The sequence below is a fragment of the Taeniopygia guttata genome, chromosome 1 (genome assembly GCF_048771995.1).
Source record: "Taeniopygia guttata chromosome 1, bTaeGut7.mat, whole genome shotgun sequence".
Lineage (NCBI taxonomy): Eukaryota > Metazoa > Chordata > Aves > Passeriformes > Estrildidae > Taeniopygia > Taeniopygia guttata.
Genome location: NC_133024.1, coordinates 53276281 through 53288321, shown reverse-complemented (window position 1 = coordinate 53288321; position 12041 = coordinate 53276281). Strand labels below are relative to the sequence as shown.

The 12041-nt window shown below is 35.8% G+C and overlaps 1 long non-coding RNA gene across 1 annotated transcript; it reads right to left on the bottom strand.

Annotated features, from left to right (window-relative positions):
* Positions 1-1316: 1316 nt before the first annotated feature.
* LOC140683958 (uncharacterized) lies at positions 1317-11441 on the bottom strand. The gene is made up of 2 exons (XR_012055649.1): positions 11406-11441; positions 1317-11051 (listed from the first exon to the last, which is right to left on the bottom strand). It is a non-coding gene; the product is annotated as an uncharacterized lncRNA (long non-coding RNA).
* Positions 11442-12041: the final 600 nt, after the last annotated feature.

Sequence of the window (12041 nt, the reverse complement as noted above, 5' to 3'; positions counted from 1 at the left end):
AAAACTGAAATATAGGGCATTTTATGTCAACATAAGAAAATACTGTCTTTCTGTCAGGGTGGTTAAACACTGGACTGTAGATACGATTTTATTCTTAGTCTGTAATGCTCAACAATTGCATCAGAATGACACTTTGGTTTTGTTTTTTTTTGTTTTGTTTCCATTGTGGAAATGCCAGCTTTTTCAGTCAACATTTAATACTTTATATATATATAAGTAATTAATTTTATAGTTCTAATTATCTAAAATTGTTATGCTCTAAAAGTAAATATTTGCACCCTCTTTTTGATGTTTTTTCTTACTTGTTTATGTTCTCTAAGCCCAAAGGCTGGTCACATCTCTCTGAAGCATGAATATCCTGGTGTATAAGTTGTCAGCACCAAGAGTTTTCTGTAGGAGTTGTTTGGTGTTCAGGGGGATTCTGATGCTCACTTAAAGTCTGAAAGCTGCACACTGCAGCTTCCACCAGCCATTACTAAGCAGCAATATTTTCACTTGATTTTTGATGCCAGCACTATTTGTGGTATTCACAGATTTTCAGCTACAGCGTGGCTAGGGTAATGGTCACCAGACCCCTAGGCAATGTCTAAAATCAGGTCAAACCAACACAAATACTGACATACCCTTAGGCTCACCTCTGCCTTATAAGTATAAAATCTATGGCTCTTTTTTATTAATGTCAAAAATCACATTTACCAGTTGCTTACTTCACACTACTTCTTTCTTTCCCTAAATATGTAGTATGCCCATAGACTTTAATTTTAGGCTCTTAGGATGCATGATCTTTCGAGGTGAGAAAGGTCTTCTACAAGGCAATAGTCTGCTAAGGGTTCATACAATTTTTCCCTCAGGACTGGCTCCAGAAAATAGTTTTCTAAGCAGAAGGATCTCAAAAACTGCTTACTTAAGTGGTGCAAAGGTCAAACCAAGGCTTGAAACAAACTGGCACAGCCTGAATAACAGATTGATCTATTTTAACAACTATATGTGCCTGAGATTTTAAAGGGCCTGCCCTTCCCCTTGCTCTGGTTATTTCTGCTTTTCTCCTTGTTCTTTCAAGTCCAGAATCTGTTACACATTGTATATTGATTCCTAACTTATAACCTATGAACTGATACTTCTGAAGAAACAAGGCTTGTGATCTGAAGCTGAGGTGTTATTTTTACACGTCTGAACACAGACTTGAGTAGAAAAGATTAGTTTCTACTGTTGGCCTTGGCATTACGAGGTTTGTTTAGGGGTGTTTGTTCTTAGCATTTACCACTGAGGGTTTAAATACAAAGAGGAAACATTCATTCTGTTTTTTTTTTTCCTCAGAATCTTAATTGTCCTGAGCCTTATTTAAAAGATTTCAGAACCAAAATTGGTCATGAAGAGTGGGTTCTTGACATGAACTTGGTATAAACCTCTATAAAGGAAAACCAGGTTTCTCTTGAACGAAACAATCTAAAATGGTTGTCTTGAAGATATTTAAGTAATTTAAAAAGTGACATCACATTTAAATTTAAAATATGTATTTTAATTGTCTTCTTGGGGTTTGTCTTTTCCTCTTGTTGTTTTTTCTCTTGGTTTTAGATAGGTCTTGCTAAGTAGTGGTTTCATGTCTAGGGACTATTTCTACTGAAGGTATTCTGATCAGATAAAGGGGTTGTTTGTGGCCACCATTATGTTACATGAGCAGAAAATATTCTACATCAGCAGCTGATCCCACTCAGTGGACCATTCCTAGTACTAGACACTGATCTTAGCAGCATCCCCAACCCCTTTTCTATGTCATTCTAGCCCTCTGCCTCACATATACTGTTAAATAAAATCCATATTATTGACTTCAGCATACATTTTGCCTTGCACCTTAATTTGGGCAGAATCACCTTTCACTGGTTGGATCATAACAATAGTACAATATATTCTTACAATAATTTTTAGTGTGTTTTATGTTTTCATTATTTACAGGTATTTAATGTGATTGCATGTGAGATTATCAAAGGATTTTTTTAAACTGCTATTGTTGATACAATGTCCATTAAACAACCCAAAAAGATTGCATTTGCTATTGCTTTTGTATTTTATACTGGTATTTATTGCCAGTTAAAATAACAGATGCTCCTGTGGTGAAAATTATAAAACTTACTGGTGGGGATAGAAGAAAAGGACTAAAACCAATTGTGTATAACAGGCATACAATGCTGAAAATCTCAGAGGAGTTAGCATTACACAAATACCCTATTCTAACAAGTTGCTTCATGTTCTAGAGAAGGAAGTTTGACTCAATGATATTTAAGGCCTTTTTCATCTTAAAAAATTCTGTTGCTCTGCAATTTGTTATTTTGTTTGGCTGGGGGGATTTTTTTGGAGTTTTTTAAATTTTTTTTTTTTTGTGTTGCTTTGTATGTTTGTTTGGGTTTTTTATTGAAAAGGCCATTTACCAGATGTCCCTAGAAGAGCAGACAGTTTTCATTCACATAGCCTTACAGTACCTATTGTAAATAATCACAACAACAGAAAGAAATAGAGGCACTGACTTGCTCCTCCTGTACCCTGGAGGGATGGGGAGGAGAATCAGAAAAAAGTAAAACTTGTGGGTTGAGATAAGGCCAGTTTAATAATTAAAATACAATAAAGTACAATATAATATTACTAATAATCATAATGAAATGGGAAAGACCAGAGAAAGGAAAAGACAGAGCAGGAGAAAATTCAAGAAAACAAAAACCCAAAGTGATGCCTAATACCATTGCTCACCCCCTAACAACCAATCCCAGACAGCTCACAGCCTACTTCTCCCAGTCAGCACACTGAGCCTGATGTTTTATGGTATCCCTTTGACCACTTCAGCTGCCCTGGTTATTCTCCCTCACAGCTTCTTGTGTTCCTGCTCGCTGGCAGTGCATGGGAAATGAAGAACTCCTTGATTTATGGGGAATAACAAAAACACTGGTGTGCTCTCAACGTTATTCTCACATTGAATCCAAAATAGAGCACTATACTGACCAGTAGGAGGAAAATTAACTCTATCAAAGCCAAAAGTAGGCCAGTACCCAACAACATGTGTGTATGAGAAAGGTTTTCTCTAACAGTCTACCTTTTGCTGTCTCTGCTTGATAAAGAGATACCAGCAGTGTCATTTTTCATTTCAGTGACATGCCCAGGGCTCAAACACCCCAAACAGCCTTGTAGCACTGTACTCAGTTCAATTCCAACATGTCAAAATCTTCCTTGTACTGCGAACCTTGAGTGCAGGATTCAGTACTTCAGGTGGCAGCTGGCTTCCATCTTGTTAATACAGTCCAGCAGGTGATTGCCGTTCTCTCTTTGCTGCATGACACTATTGATGACTCATGTTTAGCTTCTTCTCCTTCACATCCCTATGCTTTTCCATCAGCCTGCTTTCTAACCAGAAGGAGCTTAGTCTTCATGGTTGCACTGGAATTATTCTATCCAAGGGTAGGTCTTCCCATTTGCTTTTGTTGAATGTGATGATATTCCTCCAGCCTATGGATGTCCCTCTAGGTATCAGCTTTCTGCATCACATCAGCTGCTCCCTACAACTGGCTATTGTCTTTAGACTTGTTGAGGCATTTTGTCCCAATTTCTTTGTATTTAATTAGATTACAAAGTCAACAGAGCACATTTTCTCTCCCACAAAGGCTATCTAGCAGACCTTGCTGCTTCTTCGTCAGCTGTTTATATTCACTTCCTTGTCCTTCCTGCAACTGAGCATGGCTTGCAGAGGAATGTGGCAGACTGATGGGCCTCTACTCTAGTCCCCTAAGATTTTCTTCTTCTTCCCCTTCTTAAAGAGTGGAAATTTATCTTGAGATACTCCTCTATTCATACTTAAAATAATGTAAAAGCAAACTGAAATTACAGCTATGGGATCATTCCCATTAAATAACCTGCCCACAAAAGCAAAAGTGAGAGAAACAAAAATAATTCCGCTTCTCTAAGACTCCATATCTCACCATATTGATTCTCATTTATAAAAACTAACAACTTGAAAGACTTGTTATACTTCTTGTAATCATCTCTAATCACTAGCAGCCAGAACTCTCAGTGTCCTTATGGACACTTGACTGCTGCACTACACATGGGGAGAGACCTCTGTCCAAAACTCTTCTTTCAGGATGTCATTGGTTTCAGCCTTTTTTATTTCCACCTTGACAGTACTCTGACAGATCAACCTTACCACTGCACACACCAGAATCAGCAAGAGCATTAAAACCTTTAGATTGCTCCAGAGTGCTGTCATATTCCTGACAGAATGAAATTACAATAAACCATAATCAGCAAAGGCAGTGGTCAGAATTCATCCTCACATATACTGATGAAAACCCAAAGCCAGCTGAAATTAGTTAAAATGTGGTCAGATGACATGGAACTACTTTCTCACATAGTAATAGAATAATTTTGAACCCTGAAGTATAATTCTTTGAGCTTATGTTGGTGCATTTGAAATATTATTGACCTTTGCCAGTCCAGCTGATGCTTGGCAGTAAATGTCTATCCAGGAGAACATACAGCACTGTGTTTAATAATAACTGTGAATTTCAATTATAGTATTAAATGATTCTTTCTCCCACTCTGGAAAGAAAGAAAAAAAAAAAAGGGGGCAGGTAAAATATACATGGAACCAAAAACCTAAAAAATGAAAAAAAGTAAAGAGAAATTTTCCAGCTTAAGGACTATGGTGAATTTGACCCTATACTAGCTTTATGCTGTTAAATAATTAAGGAGAGCACTTGATTCAAAGCAAATACTTAAAATTAATGAAGTCCAGCACTCATTAATCCTGTTAGAAAGAAGTGGCTTAGTAAGGACTCTAAAGATTTCTCTTTCTATTAAATCCATAGCAAACATCAATATTAAAACCTATACACCAAATGAAACCCCCAAATTTGTCTGTGGACATGTGTCTGTGCATGATTATCAAAAGTAATTAAGAGCTCTAATAAGTTTGAAGCATGAAAAGGATGTCCACAAAACAAATACAAAACATAAAAATTCAGCATTTTTTGGTTGTTATTTCAAACTTTCTTATTAATTTGTTATTGTGTATATATATATATATATTTTTTTTTTTTATTCTGGGAGTGTTGTATCTAGCTGAAATGGAGCTCATTTTCCCCACAGCAACCCTCATAGCTCTGTGCTTTGCATTGGCAGCTGGAAAGGTCTTGGTAACACCACAATGTTTTGTCTCCTGCTGAATAGGGCTGACACAGCCTCAGTGATGACTCTCCAACACTTCACCCTCACCAGAAGTATCAGCATCGGTGCTTAGCACCATTGACTGACCATCAACTTAACATCCTACCATAAGACTTTCATACCTTCTCTCTGTGAGTTCTCATGGGCAGCTCCTCATAGCACTGACTCCTTTTCTCTTCCTTCTACACGGCTGGCTGACTCCTTCCTGCCCCTCACAGCACATACTAACCCTTACAGAACCTTGCACAACCTCCTGCCCCTTACTCCCCACAGCACAGCTAACTGACTCCAGCTCTCTTATTAACCAGCTAACCCACTCTTTTATAACACCCATCCTTATTGGACACAGCTGTGACCTGTTAAGGGCAGGGCTGTTCCTTCTCTTTGGTAATTAACACAGCTGCAACTCCTCAGGGTCGAGATTGCCTTCAGCACTATCTCTATTCTCTCACAACCCATCCACCCACACAGAAGTCTGCACATGGGCAAGACGTTGGAAGGGCATATAACCAAAACAGCTGACTCAAAGTGGCCAAAGGGGTTTCCTTGTATGATGTACTCAACAATAGCAGCTAAAGTAAAGAAGGAAAAAGGATGGGGGAGAGTAATTTATAATTTGTTTACCACTTTTGCCCTCTGGAGTAACCACAACATGTGCTGAAGTCCTGCTTCCTGGGAAGTGGCCAGACATTGCTTGCTGATGGGAAGAAGAGATTAAAATTTTGGTTTTATTTTCCTTTCTTTGTGTGCTCATAAAGTTCACTGCTGTGTTAGTAAACTGCCTTTATCTTGACCCACAAGGGGTTTTTTTTCATCTTATTTTCTCCCCCTGTCCTGATGAGGAATAAAGTAATAGAGTGGCTTGCTGGATGTCTGGCATCCAGTCAGGTTCAAACAGCTACACTGGGGGAAAGTAAAATGGTATTTTTTGAATACACAGCATGTAGAGTTAGGGACTGATAATCTTTCTAGTGGTACTGCAATTTTTCAGGTAAGTCAGTTGGGCAAGCTTCTGTCATTTTTATCAAATGTGCATAAGACATAAATTTTCCGATTCAATGTTAGATTTTAATTAATTCCTGTCAAGCTTTAGGGGCTGGTACGGCAGGCAAGCAAGCAGAGCTGGTAGAAAGAGGTCAAATAATTGAGACTATCATAGAGTCAATCCTGTGCAGAAAAGAGAAAATTTAAAATTAGGAGAGGTAAAGAATAGTACTATACCTTTGAACATGGATCCAGGACCTATAGAGTCAGTTGGCATAACCCAGTTCACAAATTTAGGGGTGTTTTAGAGGACTTTTTGAGTTTTTACAACTTCAGAAGTTTGCAATTTCTAAAGATTCTGAAAGAGTGAACATTTTATTCCTTGGAAATGTTCAAGGTCAAGTTGGATGGAGCTTTGGAAAAGCAGATCTAATGAAAGCTATCCTGGCCTATGACATTATGGCTGGAACTGGTTGATCTTTAAGGTACCTTCCAACCCGACCTGTTTTATGATTTTTCTACTATTCAGTAAATTCTAAAGTGTGCTAATGTAATTATTTAAAAAGAAAGCAAAAACATAAGGATAAAAAATTTAAAGAAATTAAACATAAATAAAATTTAAAAAATTAAACGTGTCTACAAAAATATTTAATTTAGATTATCCAAGTTTTCAATTAAGAAAAGAGTTCGAGTATCAAGAAATGAGATTACTACAGAAATTAATGAAATATATTTCTATTTATAATTTACTTATGTAATAATGGAGGTTTAGTCTTGAAAATATAAACATTTGCTCCTTAATTAAAATTTGGAAAGGTCAATATAGCTTAGGTTAAATTTAGTTACTAATCATGGGTATCTCCTTAAGTGGAAATATATGGTTAGTCTTGTCCATTTTCTTTGCTTTTCCATGGCTGTGTTTTACTTTAGAAAATCACACTTTGCGCTACTGGTATGCCTTTTTACTCTACAATTATAGTAGAGTAGAAAGAAAAAGATGAGAAGGTGGTGATGTTGATTTGAGATTTTCACAGTGATACAATCATTACATTTTGACAATAATTTTTATGATTCTAAAAATTAAAGAGAAATAATACAAAACTTAATGATAGGTTCAGTCTGACATATAAGTGAAAAAAATGACAGAGTTAAATTTTTAAAATTAAACCATTTACAGTTTTACCACAGATATGTATCTACTCTCATCACTCTATCAATATTTTTTATTTTATATACAAACCCTATTCTATAAAACACAGGTATTTCTTATTATCATATTAATGATAAATATTTTATATATATGCCTTTTAAGTTACTCAAAATTCCTGATTCAAGGACCTGTGGTGATCAAAGTAAACAAAAAGTAGAGTAGAGCTCTTAACCAAGTATGTTTCTAGGTTAAACACCTAGAACAGGAGAAACTGAATGGTGTTGTCACACATCTGAGAAAAAAACTCCCAGTACTTTACCTTTAGAAAGTTTATAGCTAATTCAGGTTAGGATTAATTTCAGAGCAATGCTTAGAGCTCTAAAAATTAACCTTCAGAATCTGCACAAGGATCACTTTGTAATCAGTGAGAGGAAAAGAAACACCTACAGAAGAAATTTCAGGTTGTTATAAGATAGACAGCTACCATATAAATTAGATGTGGAGAAACTTACTCCTCTCCTTTGGCCATAATGAAAGTGTAGGGTAACTTACATGGCAGCTGCTAGAGATCTAAATTTAGATGAAATTGCTCTGTGCCTTTTTTACATGCCAGTAAGTTTAAAAGGTTCTTTTCCATTAAACTCAACTAACTTTAAAGCCCATTTCAAGGAATAAAATGCATCAACTCTTTTGTACTTAATTATATTTGTCAGGGCTAATAAATTAAACACATCCAAGACCATTTTCTGACACTGAAGCCAGGTGCCACAGAAAGGTTCATGCCCATACTACAGAACTCTGCTTCTCCCTGGATAAGTGTACCCACAACCACCCGAGAGGGACTTGACTCTTGCTGCGGTGACAATGCAGAGCCAGGCTGTACCCGGGGTTGTTCCCACTGCCTAACCAGGTAAACAGCCTGTCACAGTGCCTGCAAAGGCTGTGCCACTGGCTTATTTTATGAAGTTATTAACTTCTTGTCTCTCAATGCACTTTACTGAGGGTGTATAAAATACAAAATTACTGATACATTAACAGACCTCATTACTAGCAGGGCTTATTTTGGTATTTACCCATGTAACTGTTACATCCAAATTAAGTGAAATGGATGACATGAAATGAAATGAATATAAGTTAGGAAGAATAGCAATAAACAAATAGTTTCTTAGTACACACATCCTTGGTTTTCAGGTGCTTAAAGTAATTGCTGAAGCACTATGCAGATATACTCATTCAGTATTTCAGAGCTCTATAAAGTGGTCACACCCTATTCTTTCCAGTCTTCTAATCTGAGATTTTAGCTCACTGTGCTGATTTGGGATGGAATAATTATTTTCACAGTGGCTAGTATAGGGCTGTGTTTTGGATTTATGGTGAACACAGGGTTGATAATATAGAGATGTTTTTGCTATTGCTGAGCATGGGAGGCTGGAAGGAGACACAGCCATGTGCGTCCTTTGGGACGGGTGACCCAAACTGGCCAAAGGGATATTCCAAACCGTATGGCATCATGCTCAGTATATAAAGTGAGGGGAAGAATGAGGGGATATTTAGAGTGATGGCATTTGTCTTTCCAAGTCAGTGTTCCATGTGATGAGGCCCTGCTCTCCTGGAGATGGCTGAATACTTGTCTGCCCATGGGAAGCAGTGAATTAATTCCTTGTTTTACTTTGCTTGTGTGCCTGTCTTTAGCTTAACCCAGGAGCTTCCTAACTTCTATCCTCTGATTCTTTCCCCCTTCAGTGTGGTGGGGGAGTAAGCAAGTGGCTGTGTGGGTCTTGGTTGCTGACTGGGATTAAATCATGGCAGTCATAAATACAATAAAATTTCAAAATGTATTTTTTCTTTAATTCGCTGTGTATGAATTGTATATCCTAGGTTTGAAATAAAAATTTAAAATCCCAGTTTAGTGGTATGCAGAGATAATTATAGGGGTAGGAAACAGAAAAATACTGGTTTCTGACCAATAAAGTCCTCTTGGGTACACCAGAAAACAATAAGAATGAGAAGCAAAAATGACCAATATTACACGCTTCTTATGGATCCCCGTGAATCAACATTTGTCCCTGCTACTTAGGAGGAACCTGTAACCTGATGGTTGCTTAATACAAGAAACCCCTTACTTTGCAAATTTGGATTAATTACATCCCAAAGTTAAAGACCTTACATGAACTCCTGAACATTCAACCATCAAGCAAAATTTAGGAATATTTTCTTTCTAGGAGCGGAGTGTTATGCTATTTTCACTAATATGTTTTTGAGATTTTTAAATGGAAAATTTTTGTTTGAGCAGCTCTTCTTTATCATGTTATAATGTCTTAGGGGGAAAACCCCAATATCTTAAAATTTCTTGAAGAACAAGCAAGACACACTGAAGAAATCACCACTGATGTTTGTGATCGAACCACAGTAGGCTGCAGCACTTTGGACCAAATGCTGGCAGGCGGATAAGAGCTAAGCCTTCAAATGCAACTGTCAGAGAATTTTCCTCTGAAAATCAATTATAAACATCAGAACTGATTCTGTAGTGTTTTCATAATTAAAGGCTAATGGTTTAAAGACCAGACATCTTTAGTAAACACTCTTGTTCAGTAAACTCCTTGCGCTATGCTTCAGTAATTAGACATAAGGCCAAATTGTTCTCCAAATACCAGAAGTTGATGATATCACAGAATGTAGGTCAAAGCTACACATTTAAAGGATACACATATTGGGGGGAAACAGAATGTGTTATCAGCTGCTTTATACCCTTTCTAAAACTAGGTCTGTGGACTAAGTACTTCAGAATTTATTGAACAAAAACTATGTCTTGAACAAAAAATCTTTATGCTTTAATCTATACCATTTGTTTACTCTTCCTTTCTCTGCTCTTCTTTGTCATCATGCCTTTCATTTTTTTTTTTCCTATCAATCAACAAATTTCTTTTGTCTCATTTAAGTTCCTGAAATATTCTGGAAACTGAAATATTTGGGTTTGGATACTCAAATATTCACTAATGGTGACTAATGTCATAAGAAAAAAGGTAAAAGGCAAAAGTAAACTTACCCCAATTATTAGAAGCTAAAAATCCCACAAAACTTTGAGAATTCTACTTTTTGCTATAAGACTGATATTAAATTATAACAGCTGAAACATAATAATTTTATGCATATGAGACTAGATACATATATATTGATACATTTAAGTTGAAAAAAAATTACAAAAATTAAGAAATATCTAATTCTTATGGCTCGTTTCCTTCTTTCAGCATAGTGCTAAAACAAAGATCTCAGGACCCCAGATTTGTGGTAATAATAACATTGCAGCATACATCAGTTAAACACAATATTAAATTTCAACAAGACATACCAAATTAACAGCAAAACCTGTATTAACCATGGCAACAAGAAATTTCCATTTTGTGAACAAGAATCAATTATTATAAAAGAAATCCATATAAGAAATATTATAAAAGGTTCTTCCTGTAGTCTTTTCATCAGACTTCAAAGGGACTTTTCTCAAACACATTATTAATATACTATAATTCAAAGGTTGCACTTACGTTGCAATATTAGCTGTAAGAAGCAAGAGAACTGAAAGATGCACACTCTAAGAAGAGTAGCCTTTGTTTCTTCTGAAGAGAAAAAATCAATTCAGTAGCAGAAGTTTACTATGGGCTTTTAAATTTCAAACAGGAAAAGAAATATATCCTACATCTTCTGTAGCTATCTGAAATAAGACAAAGATATTCAATACAATCTGAATGAAATAGAAATGACTACGCTAATGTGATTTTTGCAAAGATTAAAGATTGGATCAAGAGAATACTACTGAGTCATGAGAAGGGTACTTCTTCACTATTCATGGGTGGAAATAATAGTAGAATGACATGGCCAATTCTAGTATCTACATTACAAAAAGAAAATGTTTGAAACATAACACTCAGTTATTGCAGATTAACGAAAAAGTTACAGATTTGAGATTCATATATATAGAACATATATGTAGGAATATATATCTATGTAGAAAATGAACAAGTGATAACAGAAAAGAGTTTAAAGTAGAAGAAAAAAGAAAAATTACCTCTGTGAGGTGATATATCAACAGCAGAAATAGGCAGACAAGATTGGATATTTTTTCTAAAAATATATCTAGTTGAATTGCAAATGTACAAAGAGAAGCTTCACATTTTTTATTTTAGTGAAATATTTCTTCTGCTGGGTCTTTTTTCCTAATGGACTACACACTGGTCACAGTTCTAAACCGTAGTCATTGAAAAATTTGAATATTGTTAGAATAATCTCATTTTCTTGGTTTTTTTTTTTTTTCCTGAAGGATGCATGTGAAAAGTCAGGGCCCTATAAAATATCACTTATTTGTCTTTAAATTAGCTAAGGTACTAAAACAAATAGCAGCAGTACAGACTTTCTTTGGAACCTGGTCCTGTGATACAATCTTTCACTGATTTTTGGAATTTCTTTTATATATATGAATATCCCACCACAGACAAAGTTTTCAGTAAATTGACAATATTTGTTTTGAAGTCTCTCTCAAGCATTCCCACACTCTCTACTGTAATAATGTGATGTGATAAAATAATGTAATGTAATAAGCTTGGTGTGGATTTTTCTTTTTGTTTGGATTTTTGAAGGGATGAGAAAGGATGGATAGGTAAGGGATAAGTATCTCAAAGGTGTATTTAATAAAAAGGCTTCTCAG